The sequence below is a fragment of the Mytilus galloprovincialis genome, chromosome 6 (genome assembly GCF_965363235.1).
Source record: "Mytilus galloprovincialis chromosome 6, xbMytGall1.hap1.1, whole genome shotgun sequence".
Taxonomy (NCBI): domain Eukaryota; kingdom Metazoa; phylum Mollusca; class Bivalvia; order Mytilida; family Mytilidae; genus Mytilus; species Mytilus galloprovincialis.
In genome coordinates this window covers 10,353,853-10,368,855 of record NC_134843.1, presented here as the reverse complement: position 1 = coordinate 10,368,855, position 15,003 = coordinate 10,353,853, and positions in this window count along the sequence as shown.

The window sequence follows — 15,003 nt, the reverse complement described above, 5'->3', positions numbered from 1 at the left end:
TCCTTTCCAGACTAACTCGTACGGGTCTAGGGCATAAGTGCTATGGGCCATTTTATAGGCAATACCAACCTCTACCTCTGGTATGATGGTCGATGTGGAGAATCTCTTAGTTTGACCAGCCGGAAATAGTCCAGTTCGAATTCGTTGTAAACCGGAATACCATATCCCCCCTAATAGCCTTCTACTGACAAACTCGTACGGGTCTAGGGTACAAGTGCTATGGGCCGTTTTAAAGGCAATAAGTACCTCTTCCTCTGGTATCATTGCCCACGTGGAGAATATCTTCGTTTGGCCAGCCGGCAATAGTTCATTTTAGAATTTGTGATATACCAGGGTACCCCCCTTATCCTTTCCAGACTTACTCGTACGGGTCTAGGGCATAAGTGCTCTGAGCCATTTTATAGGCAATACCAACCTCTACCTCTGGTATGATGGTTGATGTGAAGAATATCTTAGTTTGGTCAGCCGGCAATAGTTCATTTTAGAATTTGTGATATACCAGGGTACCCCCCTTATCCTTTCCAGACTAACTCGTACGGGTCTAGGGCATAAGTGCTCTGGGCCATTTTATAGGCAATACCAACCTCTACCTCTGGTATGATGGTCGATGTGGAGAATCTCTTCGTTTGGCCAGCCGGCAATAGTTCATTTTAGAATTTGTGATATACCAGGGTACCCCCCTTATCCTTTCCTGACTAACTCGTACGGGTCTAGGGCATAAGTGCTATCGGCCATTTTATAGGCAATACCAACCTCTACCTCTGGTATGATGGTTGATGTGGAGAATCTCTTAGTTTGGCCAGCCGGCAATAGTTCAGTTCGAATTCGTTGTAAACCGGAATACCATATCCCCCCTTTTAACCCTCTACTGACAAACTCGTACGGGTCTAGGGTACAAGTGCTATGGGCCATTTTAAAGGCAATTAGTACCTCTTCCTCTGGTATCATTGCCCACGTGGAGAATCTCTTCGTTTGGCCAGCCGGCAATAGTTCATTTTCGAATTTGTGATATACCAGGGTATCCCCCTTATCTTTTCCTGACTAACTCGTACGGGTCTAGGGCATAAGTGCTATCGACCATTTTATAGGCAATACCAACCTCTACCTCTAATATGATGGTTGATGTGGAGAATCTCTTAGTTTGGCCAGCCGGCAATAGTTCAGTTCGAATTCGTTGTAAACCGGAATACCATATCCCCCCTTTAAGCCTTCTACTGACAAACTCGTACGGGTCTACGGTACAAGTGCTATGGGCCATTTTAAAGGCAATTAGTACCTCTTCCTCTGGTATCATTGCCCACGTGGAGAATCTCTTCGTTTGGCCAGCCGGCAATAGTTCATTTTCGAATTTGTGATATACCAGGGTATCCCCCTTATCTTTTCCTGACTAACTCTTACGGGTCTAGGGCATAAGTGCTATCGGCCATTTTATAGGCAATACCAACCTCTACCTTTGGTATGATGGTTGATGTGGAGAATCTCTTAGTTTGGCCAGCGGGAAATAGTTCAGTTCGAATTCGTTGTAAACCGGAATACCATATCCCCCCTTTTAACCCTCTACTGACAAACTCGTACGGGTCTAGGGTACAAGTGCTATAGGCCATTTTAAAGGCAATAAGTACCTCTTCCTCTGGTATCATTGCCCGCGTGGAGAATCTCTTCGTTTGGCCAGCCGGCAATAGTTCATTTTAGAATTTGTGATATACCAGGGTACCCCCCTTATCCTTTCCAGACTTACTCGTACGGGTCTAGGGCATAAGTGCTCTGAGCCATTTTATAGGCAATACCAACCTCTACCTCTGGTATGATGGTCGATGTGAAGAATATCTTAGTTTGGTCAGCCGGCAATAGTTCATTTTAGAATTTGTGATATACCAGGGTACCCCCCTTATCCTTTCCAGACTAACTCGTACGGGTCTAGGGCATAAGTGCTCTGGGCCATTTTATAGGCAATACCAACCTCTACCTCTGGTATGATGGTCGATGTGGAGAATCTCTTAGTTTGGCCAGCCGGCAATAGTTCAGTTCGAATTCGTTGTAAACCGGAATACCATATTCCCCCCTTGTAACCCTCTACTGACAAACTCGTACGGGTCAAGGGTACAAGTGCTATGGGCCATTTTAAAGGCAATAAGTACCTCTTCCTCTGGTATCATTGCCCCCGTGGAGAATCTCTTTGTTTGGCCAGCCGGCAATAGTTCATTTTAGAATTTGTTGTAAACCAGGGTACCCCCCTTATCCTTTCCTGACTAACTCGTACGGGTCTAGGGCATAAGTGCTATGAGCCATTTTATAGGCAATACCAACCTCTACCTCTGGTATGATGGTTGATGTGAAGAATCTCTTAGTTTGACCAGCCGGCAATAGTTCAGTTCGAATTCGTTGTAAACCGGAATACCATATCCCCCCTTTTAACCCTCTACTGACAAACTCGTACGGGTCTAGGGTACAAGTGCTATGGGCCATTTTAAAGGCAATAAGTACCACTTCCTCTGGTATCATTGCCCACGTGGAGAATCTCTTTATTTGGCCAGCCGGCAATAGTTCATTTTAGAATTTGTGATATACCCGGACACCCCCTTATCCTTTCCAGACTAACTCGTACGGGTCTAGGGCATAAGTGCTATCGGCCATTTTATAGGCAATACCAACCTCTACCTCTGGTATGATGGTCGATGTGGAGAATCTATTAGTTTGACCAGCCGGCAATAGTTCAGTTCGAATTCGTTGTAAACCGGAATACCATATCCCCCCTTTTAACCCTCTACTGACAAACTCGTACGGGTCTAGGGTACAAGTGCTATGGGCCATTTTAAAGGCAATTAGTACCTCTTCCTCTGGTATCATTGCCCACGTGGAGAATCTCTTCGTTTGGCCAGCCGGCAATAGTTCATTTTCGAATTTGTGATATACCAGGGTATCCCCCTTATCTTTTCCTGACTAACTCGTACGGGTCTAGGGCATAAGTGCTATCGACCATTTTATAGGCAATACCAACCTCTACCTCTAATATGATGGTTGATGTGGAGAATCTCTTAGTTTGGCCAGCCGGCAATAGTTCAGTTCGAATTCGTTGTAAACCGGAATACCATATCCCCCCTTTTAGCCTTCTACTGACAAACTCGTACGGGTCTACGGTACAAGTGCTATGGGCCATTTTAAAGGCAATTAGTACCTCTTCCTCTGGTATCATTGCCCACGTGGAGAATCTCTTCGTTTGGCCAGCCGGCAATAGTTCATTTTCGAATTTGTGATATACCAGGGTATCCCCCTTATCTTTTCCTGACTAACTCTTACGGGTCTAGGGCATAAGTGCTATCGGCCATTTTATAGGCAATACCAACCTCTACCTTTGGTATGATGGTTGATGTGGAGAATCTCTTAGTTTGGCCAGCGGGAAATAGTTCAGTTCGAATTCGTTGTAAACCGGAATACCATATCCCCCCTTTTAACCCTCTACTGACAAACTCGTACGGGTCTAGGGTACAAGTGCTATAGGCCATTTTAAAGGCAATAAGTACGTCTTCCTCTGGTATCATTGCCCGCGTGGAGAATCTCTTCGTTTGGCCAGCCGGCAATAGTTCATTTTAGAATTTGTGATATACCAGGGTACCCCCCTTATCCTTTCCAGACTTACTCGTACGGGTCTAGGGCATAAGTGCTCTGAGCCATTTTATAGGCAATACCAACCTCTACCTCTGGTATGATGGTCGATGTGAAGAATATCTTAGTTTGGTCAGCCGGCAATAGTTCATTTTAGAATTTGTGATATACCAGGGTACCCCCCTTATCCTTTCCAGACTAACTCGTACGGGTCTAGGGCATAAGTGCTCTGGGCCATTTTATAGGCAATACCAACCTCTACCTCTGGTATGATGGTCGATGTGGAGAATCTCTTAGTTTGGCCAGCCGGCAATAGTTCAGTTCGAATTCGTTGTAAACCGGAATACCATATTCCCCCCTTGTAACCCTCTACTGACAAACTCGTACGGGTCAAGGGTACAAGTGCTATGGGCCATTTTAAAGGCAATAAGTACCTCTTCCTCTGGTATCATTGCCCACGTGGAGAATCTCTTTGTTTGGCCAGCCGGCAATAGTTCATTTAAGAATTTGTTGTAAACCAGGGTACCCCCCTTATCCTTTCCTGACTAACTCGTACGGGTCTAGGGCATAAGTGCTATGAGCCATTTTATAGGCAATACCAACCTCTACCTCTGGTATGATGGTTGATGTGAAGAATCTCTTAGTTTGACCAGCCGGCAATAGTTCAGTTCGAATTCGTTGTAAACCGGAATACCATATCCCCCCTTTTAACCCTCTACTGACAAACTCGTACGGGTCTAGGGTACAAGTGCTATGGGCCATTTTAAAGGCAATAAGTACCACTTCCTCTGGTATCATTGCCCACGTGGAGAATCTCTTTATTTGGCCAGCCGGCAATAGTTCATTTTAGAATTTGTGATATACCAGGGTACCCCCTTATCCTTTCCAGACTAACTCGTACGGGTCTAGGGCATAAGTGCTATCGGCCATTTTATAGGCAATACCAACCTCTACCTCTGGTATGATGGTCGATGTGGAGAATCTATTAGTTTGACCAGCCGGCAATAGTTCAGTTCGAATTCGTTGTAAACCGGAATACCATATCCCCCCTTTTAACCCTCTACTGACAAACTCGTACGGGTCTAGGGTACAAGTGCTATGAGCCATTTTAAAGGCAATGTGTACCTCTTCCTCTGGTATTATTGCCCACGTGGAGAATCTCTTCGTTTGGCCAGCCGGCAATAGTTCATTTTTGAATTTGTGATATACCAGGGTACCCCCCCCCCCCTTATCCTTTCCTGACTAACTCGTACGGGTTTAGGGCATAAGTGCTATGGGCCATATTAAAGGCAATGATATAAATTGTTAATGTTAAGATTAATGACTGAGATTGGTCTCCGTAATTTTGAAGAATTATATGTCATTGAAATAGTACTTGACAGTTTTTATTTTTCTGTTGCTTTTATTTCTGCAATTAACTATGTTTCTATTTTTTCTGATCTGTTTAAATAGAAAATACTGTCTGTATTGTATGTTTTAGTTTCATGATTGGACTATATTTGTAGACAACGAAAAACGAACAAATTATGGAATGCCCATATGACCAGCAATTCTCTGTAATTCCTAAATTTCTATACTAGTATTCAATCATTTTTTTTTTATTTATTGTAGCTTACATTAATTCAATAATCACAAAATTTTAATAAGAACTGTTCTTTACTTTATTTGTTTGTTGTAATGTCCCATTAAATTTCTATATTTAATTATATTTATTTCAACTTGTTATTGCTTCAGTTTACATTATTTCTCTTATCACAGAATGTTAAAAGACCATTACTTTGTTTTATATTTATGGAAGCATTTGCATTGTTTTTATTACATTTACAATGTTATTTAAAGACGCAGACCTAGAAGTCCTTGAAGAAGACCAAAAGTTAATTTAGTAAACGCGGACCTCGAAGAAGACACCCATTGACATGCCTGTTTGAAGTAATATCACATATAAATAGGAACGTTATTTAATCATAGTTATCGTTCATAGTTTCTAACAACACTTCTTCGAACGCAAGTCATCTCATGAATATTATTGCCGGCTCATGAATATTATTGAAGGCTGGCCTCATGAATATTAACGCCGGCTGCTATCGACGGCTAGATCCACACTAGTCATAATTTCGTAGAATTTTTATTTAATGAATTTTATACCGATATAATGCTTAAAATTAAATGAATTATTTTTTTTTTGCATAGAATACTCTATTGCCAATTTTCCATTTTTGTTCGCTTTGTCAATGTCTGTAGTGAAGTTTTGGATTTGGATTTCTATGTTTCACTGGTAAATGATTAAGTCTGGAATTTCATTACCAAAATCTACTTTTAAAAGATAAATTTACTAAAATTCTTTCATTTGGTTTGGATTTTATATTTCGATATAATTATATAGTATATTCAACCTTATATAGAAATTGAGGTTGTAAACTTTGACCCATTGAAAAATGCTGACCGTGCAAGGGCTGCATAGCCAGTCAAGGTCGTTAAACATTTTCATCGTCGTCATTGAAAAAGGTACATTTGTTCAAGTAGTGAAATTCATCACCTGAGCTTCTTTATTCACGGCCGACACTCGGCTAACCGAGAGATTGGTCGGTTAATCTATATTGAGTATGCGGCTATATCGGCAGTGGGTCTGTTAATCGGGTTGGCTATACGTCTGTTAAGAGTAAAACGCACAATTTAATGTTAAACTCGATCAAATATACAGATTTTTGGAATATTATAAGAATTAAATCAAAAAAAGAAAAGTGTCTGACAAAATGATATCTATCAAAGAACATTTTCCACCTTTAAAAACATTTCATAGTCTGCGCAGTTTTCAGTAAAAGTAAAAGGCGTCGCGCAAGTATGTAGTATTTATGATTACATGCATAGCAATTTTTTAATAAAAGGCGAAACAAACAATTTTAGATATCATTTAAAAGACACAAAATACTACTTTGGTTCTTAAATATAAATTGACATTAGTAAATATTTCATAATTGTAATATAACGTGAGAATACCACGTTTTAGTGAAAATTGTGTGAATAAAGTCTGTTAATGGGTTGGACAATTGAAATTGTGTCAGTTAAGAGTTATTTAGCCACGAAAATAGTTGTGCTACCTTTATATTTTCCCATTGAAAATGTTAAAAATGAGATGTTCTTGAGTAAAAAAAAATATTTTAAGGGTTCCGCGGAACCCAGTGTCTCGCCTACTTTTGCTGTAAATCGCAGGCTCAACAAAAATGAGGAAAAAAATCAATAAAAAATATTCCTCTTGATACTATCTTATGATTGTAAGAAGCTTCTGTCCAAGTTTAGTAAAAATTTAGGATAGTGAATGAATCTAATAAATGTTTTGAAAACTTTAACTGCAGACTGTATGTAATGTTAACTGGAAGAAAATCTAAGTCCATTTAAAAGTAAAATACAGAATAAATGGAGTTATCTTTTTACAATATTTACTTCTGGATACTATCTTATGATCATAAATAAGCTTCTGTCCAAGTTTGGTACAAACCCAGGATAGTTTAAGAAAGTTAATAAATTTTTAAAAACTTTAACCACAGAGTGAATGTAATGTTTCCCCGCAGAAAAACTAAGTCCATTCAAAAGTAAAATACGGAAAAAAATGGATTTACTTAATTACAAAATTTACTTCTCGATACTATCTTATGATCATAAACAAACTTCTGTCCATGTTTGGTACAAACTAAGGATAGTTTAAGAAAGTTATTAAAACTTTAAAAACTTTAACCACAGAGTGAATGTAATGTTTCCCCGCAGAACAAACTAAGTCCATGATTTATAAGTAAAATACGGAAAAAATGGAATTTTATTTTTACAAAATTTACTTCTGGATACTATTTAATATGATCATAAACAAGCTTCTGTCCAAGGTTGTTAGAAATCCAGTATAGTTCAAGAAAGTTATTAAAATTTCAAAAACTTTAACCACAGAGTGAATATTTGTGGACGCCGCCGACGACGACGACACCGACGACGACGGAATGTAGGATCGCTTAGTCTCGCTTTTTCGACTAAAGTCGAAGGCTCGACAAAAAATAATAATACGATGCAACACTATCCTTCCAGTAAAAGCATTTTTATTTTGACTTTCTTCGCATTTTACTCACGAGTGTGTCACTTCAATATAGCGTGATCTGGGTTGGTCGCTGGAATATGCATGAATTTATTATTAACGATTTCAATCAGCCTTAATTTTTGTGTCTGCTCAAAGTAGCATGTTCTCAAATCCGATTGAACGTGTCTTTCTAATACAACACAGGGTACATATATATAACGTGTTGTCGTTTTGATATGCACATGACATTTGTCACTGGACGTTTAGGTGGTACCCAACACTACAGGGAGATAACTCTGTAAAGTCAGTGATACGTTTTAATTACGTTGTGTTGTAAAGGGAATAATAAGCTTCTCGAAGATCAAAATTGGTGTTTGTCAAACTGCTATATAACCAGTTAATTTTTCTGACAAAACGGTTGGTTCAAATTTTTTGAAATTTTTATATTTCTGTTAAAGGTTCAAATTAAATACTTTGTCAAAATTTTATCCAAATTAAACGAACCACATTGATTTTAGTGAAAGTGTTCGGTACCACCTTAATCCTAATTCCTCAGCATCATCCAATTGTTTTTTTCTTTTCTTGTATTACTTAATCATCTGTTGTTTACAAATCATTCTAAAGAAATAAATGGAAAGGAGCGAATGCAGCTACATTTGGTTGTATTAAAATTTAATTCATTTTATTCCGTTTAGTTCCTTTTCTACATATGTGCAGAGGAGAACTGCAGGTGTCCACATGTAAACGTCAAGCATTTATCACCAATATGAGTACATCGCAATCCGTTTCTGTTTCAACACCCAGGGGGGTTTCATGTCTTTATTCTTAAACAATTTGTTTTCTTCTCTTTTTTAGCAATGCATCACTCTCTACTGTCCTTATCTTTTATTTTGTATTAAGTATCTCCATCCAGATTCTCGTGTATACCATGAGGGTACGGATTGGGGGGTGTTGTTTATTTCTGTATTCTTTAAATGGTTATGTTACTTTTCTCTACATTTTATTTATCCTACCCATTATTCTTTCTCTATTCTTTATATTTAGGCATCCCAATATACTGATGTTTAGTTACATTACGACGTTAATCTCTGATTTATATACAGTACTGGTTACCAATGTAGATGACACATTTGTGTCATTCATGACAATTAAACAGAATCCACATGATATATGCGACCATTCTCGGATAAAATCAATTTTACTTTAATTTAACACTTTTTGAAACCATTTTTATCAATTTTCAATATCCATTGCCTACATTGTTATTGTTCATGTGTTTTGTTCCGTATATTCTATATTCCATTGCTCATGTTTTGTTTCCGTATATATTTTATGTTCCATTGCTCAAGTGTTGTTTCCGTATATTTTAGCCGCTCGTCTTGAGCCTACCAAATGAACACACCATAAAGTAATAAAATTATACTTTTATTGTCATTCATAGCTCTTAACAGACTAATTAACAGACCGAGTTTTATACATCCGACCCATTAACAGACCAGGTTTTTAATAAAGATTGATTTATGTCACCAAAATACAGATTTTCGTGTAGATTTTTCACAAAATGATATCAATTTGGTTAACACTCATAATGCCTGTCTTTTTTCGATGTTCAAAATAGTGCATGCAAGTAAATTCAACCCAAGTGTCATTTTGTGTATATTTTGTGTGTGTAAAATGTGTATAAATTTACTGATGAGTAATTTGCCTTTTCATTTTATAGATCGTACATAGAAGCTAGAAAAATAGTAATTACACCACTGGATTCAGTACATTGAATAGTTTTGTCAGACATAAATATTTTTTATGACAAACATATATTTAAAAGGTTATACAATGAAACATTCTGAGTTTTCAATGATTTTCTCGATAACACCTGATTAACAGACTTTAGCCAACCCGATTAACAGACCCACTGCCGATATAGCCGCATACTCAATATAGATTAACCGACCAATCTCTCGGTTAGCCGAGTGTCGGTCGTGTTATTACACAAGTCAAGTTTTTTAATCGGGTAAATATAAGACATTTAAACATAATGTATTGAGTAATTTTCCTCTATGACAACCACCCTTTTCTCAGATACAGATATTTGTTTTCGAACATAAATTATTTACTACTCATAATTTCATTGACCACATATATATAAACCTGTCTACAAAACAGTGACCTACACTTTACAATATGTTCCCGAAAATAATCATCTAAGCCATTGATTTTTTCTATTGAATTTTTACATTTTGTCATGCTACGACCTTTTACAGCTAACTATACAGTACGGGTTTTGACTATTGACGAAGTGATTTGACCTGCAGTTGTTTCCATCCTCATTCTCTGGTATATGTTGGATAGTTGTCTTATTGGCAATTATATCACACGTTCTTCTTTTTAATATTCGTATTCTGATGAAAGTGTTTAACGACCTTGACTGGCTTTACATCCCAAGCAAGGTCGGTAAATATTTATATTCTTACCTTAGATTTACAGACATTTACGTACTCTTGAAAGTTCGTTGATGCTTGGTATATATTTTGGAACTTTCATACTACATTTACAAATGTCCACTAATTGCATAACCCCATTACTTATCACCATAAAACACAACTGATGAAACTGCAGTAACATATCTGATCATAAACAAATATAAATTTGTCACACAGGCACTTGTCTCAGATTTTGTCCCCCTATATACCTTAATATAACACGTGTTATATGAAGGTATATAGGAAAAAAAATTCTGAGACAAGTGTCTGTGATGTGTCAGTCGAGTTGCGAGGTATTTTCTAGTTATCTCCCTTTAATCGTGAACTTTCATTTCTATTAATTGGTTTTTTTTCCATTTCATCAAGTTATAGGCATAACAACTTATACCTAGTGTTTGGTTTTTGAGTTTTTATATGCAGCCTACAAACAGAAGCACCGTTAAAAATAAATATTGTGTCATATCATAACAGTCTAAAAAGTTACGATGAGGGCGACTGATGAGACAAATATTTATGGATTTTCCATTATTCTTCAAATTTAGTTATTTTAACTAATATTCGTCGGAAAAAGCGGCATAACCCTGATATTTATTAGTTCAAAATGTATGTGTTAATACTATGATTTTTATTCTCATTATTACAAGTACAAAAATGACAGATAAAATAAAGAAAAGATCACATAAGCTGTATTTGGCAAAACCTTTCGGAACTTAGGTCAAAATCAATTTCTAACTTTGTAATTTATTTGGCCTGTAACGTTTCTGATTTAGGCGTCATTGCTTCAGTTTTTAGTAGACGATTATAAGCCTGGCATCTATAATGATAAATAAATATAGTTCGTGGTCTTAAAGCTGACTACGCAGTATGGGTTTTGCTCATTGTTACAGGCTGTACGACAATCTATAGTTGTAAGAGTATCTGTGTCATTTGGTCTCATATGGAGATTTGTCTCATTGGCAATCATATTACATATTCTTATTATTATAATGCTTCATAATTACACCACATTGATTAAAAATTCCATCATATCTATTTGTTTGGCGTACAAAATTATAATCCTATGAAGAGTTTATTTACCACTACTTGGTCGTATGATGAGTTGATATACATGTGCATAAACTACAAAGAAGCGAGTTATACAGGTGGTAGTACTCCTCATTTCTTAAATTTATATATGCTGACCAAGGCCCAATGAATGATGTTTAATTTTTTAAAGTAAAGTGATGGTTCAGAACAGACGATAGGGGCAATTTGAAGACTACAGGTGTAAAAAGTTGTCTTAAATGTAAGTGGCAGGATTTGAGTTTATTTTTGTTGTATGTTATGTATCAATAAAAAAAATACAACATATACACACATATAAGATAATTGTCCGGAAGCAAGTTTTTTACCAAACACTTCGTTTCTATGTAGGTTGGCGTTTGTTTTTGTTGCACATCAGTGTTTTTGTTGTTCTGTTGTTTTCCTCTCATAATTGACATGTTTCTCTCGGTTTTAGTTTGTAACCCGTGTTTTCTTTTCTCAATCAGTGTATCACTTTTGAACAGCGGTATTCTACTGTTGTTTTAATTGGACAAAAGTGCGGCCACTTTAGATTTTAGATAAAAACCGCCTAAAAATTAGTAAAACAACTTAAACTGTGAAGAGTTCAGTAATTTTGCATGAATTTATGATGCTAGAACCAAATGCATGTGCATTGAATTGTATAACAGTCTATATTTATGTAACACAAATAGTCTACTTTCAATAAATAGCTTAGATTTCTAACATCTTATAAAAATGCTGTATTTGGGAGCCAAAAGGGGTCTTTTATATCAGACGTATATATGTCAAGCATATGTACGTATACGCTTGTTTGACAACAACTGGAGCAAAGGCTGTGCCAGTGGACTTTTCGGAGAATTATACCAGCCTAGTAGTCTGCACGTTTGTGTTAGACTTAAAATACCATTGATATGCTCTTTTTCTTTTCACAAACTGTTAAATTACTATAAAACTAAGGGTTTTCTACCCTAGGCATATATTGCCTAAGTCGTATTGGGCACAATTTTCTTACTTACTTACTTACTGCCCTTGTACGCCGTTGGCGTGTAGGGCAGTGACGAAGATATTTTTTTTTTATAAAGTAAACAATTTTCTAGATGCTCTTATTTTTGATTAGACGGAAAGAGCTCAGGCGTAACAACTAATTAACCTGATACCGTCGAAGAGTTTTTATACAGATTCTGATGGAAGTTACACATGAAAGTTTATTTGAAGCTATAAGAATCTTATTGAAATAAATGTTCAGGTTAACAGCGATTTTTGTTTAAAGTATTCACGTCACCAAAAGGTTGACATTCTGCAAAGCTTTTTTTCTTGAAAAGTAAATAAGTAGATAAATGAAAACAGCAATAAAACTTGATAGGAAAGGTATACGAAGGTCACAAACAAAACTTTTTATAGGAGTTTTGATCTATTATGGTATTTTAACTTCTAAGCTCCTACTTTAAAAGCAAAAACAGACATTTGCAACTGTGAATGTTGAATTTCTTGTATGTTCACTAAGCCACAAGTAATGATGTATTCAATTTATCTACTAGTATTTGAAATATCAGATACAGTTATATCAATGTAATAAACTTGCTTACTGCAAAATAAAATTTTCATATACTCAAATTATCGCTATTTTACGAAATTTCCCTTTGATCTTACTGAAAAATGTAAAATCACAAAAACACTGAACTCCGAGGAAAATTCAGAACGGAAAGTCCCTAATCAAATGGCAAATTCAAAAGATAAAACACATCAAACGAATAGTCAACAACTGTCATATTCCTGACTTGGTACAGGCATTTTCTTATGTAGAAAATGGTGGATTGAACCTGGTTTTATAGCGCTAAACCTCTCACTTGTATGACAGTCGCATCAAATTCCATTATATTGACAACTATGCGTGAACAAAACAGACATAGAAGGTAAAATTGTCAAAATTGGGGATACATCAGTCATCTCCGTGTCACAATCTCAATCAGATAAAAAAAAACAAACAAACAAAGATGCACAAAAAAGCATATATCAAATTTAACAACCAAGTTCATTGCTTACTTATTTTTGTATTATATTTATGCATGTTAAATCCGCCCATAAAGGATTGAAATATTTTCAATCCTGTAACCAAATGGCCAGATTAACATCAACTCTGGGGTTCGAATCCCGCTTGCATAAGATTTTAAAAAGTCAACAGAAGTATTCCTATGTTCAATAGTCATAAATCGATTAAGCGAAAAAAAAAAAATCCTGGTCACAAACCAAAATGACATTTTTGGCTAGATTTGAGACAGAATATATTATATATAAAATTGTATAAGTCCTGTATATAATTACAGGTTATCCGATGGAGGATTGTCATAAAGTTGTCACATATGAGGACGTATATATTCTGTAGCAATTGCCTTTAAATTTTAGAATGAAAGTAATAAATACGTCAGGTACATGACAACCATCCGTATTTAACAAAGCACATACATGATCAAACGTCTACATGAAGGGTTATATAGGACTCTCTAGTATTTACCAATCAAATTTACCATTTTGACCGGAAGTATGACAATCAATATTATCTCCCTGGGTTAACATTATCGTTTCTGTTCAGCTCATCGTATTAAAAACTGTAAACTGCACATCAAATTTACATTCAAATATGTAAAAGAGGGACGAGAGATACCAAAGGGACAATCAAACTCATAATTCTAAAACAAACTGACAACGCCATGGCTAAAAATGAAAAAGACAAACAAACAACAGCACACATGACACAACATAGAAAACTAAAGAATAAACAACACGAACCCCATCAAAAAACTAGGGGTGATCTCAGGTGCTCCGGAAGGGTAAGCAGATCCTGCTCCACATGTGGCACCCGTCGAGTTGCTTATGTGATTACAAATCCGGTAAATAGTCTAATTCGGTAGGTCAAATTCATGAAAGGGAAGGGGATTGTAGTTATGACGTAAGGAACATATCCGATATCATTTGTGAAACGGTTATTCAATAACGGTCAACCAACTCGTGATGGCGTCCGTAAAATTTACGAAGGGATGATTTCAACTTCACCATTTGGAACTCTTGGTTTAATAGCTTCCTTGTGAGCAGCAACCCTCTATCAAGAAAATCCTGATAGGAAATGCAAGCATGGGAATATCTTATCAATTGGGAGATATATACCCCGTATGCAGGTGCTGCTGGAATGTTGCTACTTAGAAATGGAAAGTTCACAATTGGAAAGCTGAAATCATCTCTTTTGTCGTAAAGTTTTGTTTTCAACCCACCCTCATTGTCAATTTCTAGATGTAAGTCAAGATATGAGGCTGAATTAACTGTATCTGTAGTATCCTTTATCTCTAGCTCGATGGGATAGATGCGTTCCACATAGTCACCAAATTTTGAATTATTTAGTGAAAGAACATCATCTATATAGCGGAAAGTAGAGTTAAAGGATATTGCTAACTTCTTATCTTTCTTCCTAAGAAGTTTCTGCATGAAGTCAGCCTCATAATAATAAAGAAACAAATCGGCAAGTAAACGGGGAACAGTTTGTTCCCATTGGAATACCGACAGTCAAAAGAGGCTATCACAATATAGCCAAAAATGTATAAGCCTTTTTATTAGCTAAATTGATGCACACTTACCAAATATCAGATATATTTACATTATATGAACAACATAAATGGTCATAATATCCATTTTAACTAGTTCATATAGAATTTATTAATATTTGAAATATACAGCAATCAATGAACTCTATAAAGTGTCAACGGTTATAGCAAATAGAAGACAACTTACGAACTTACTTTTATCAACCTGTGCAAAAGAAAGTAT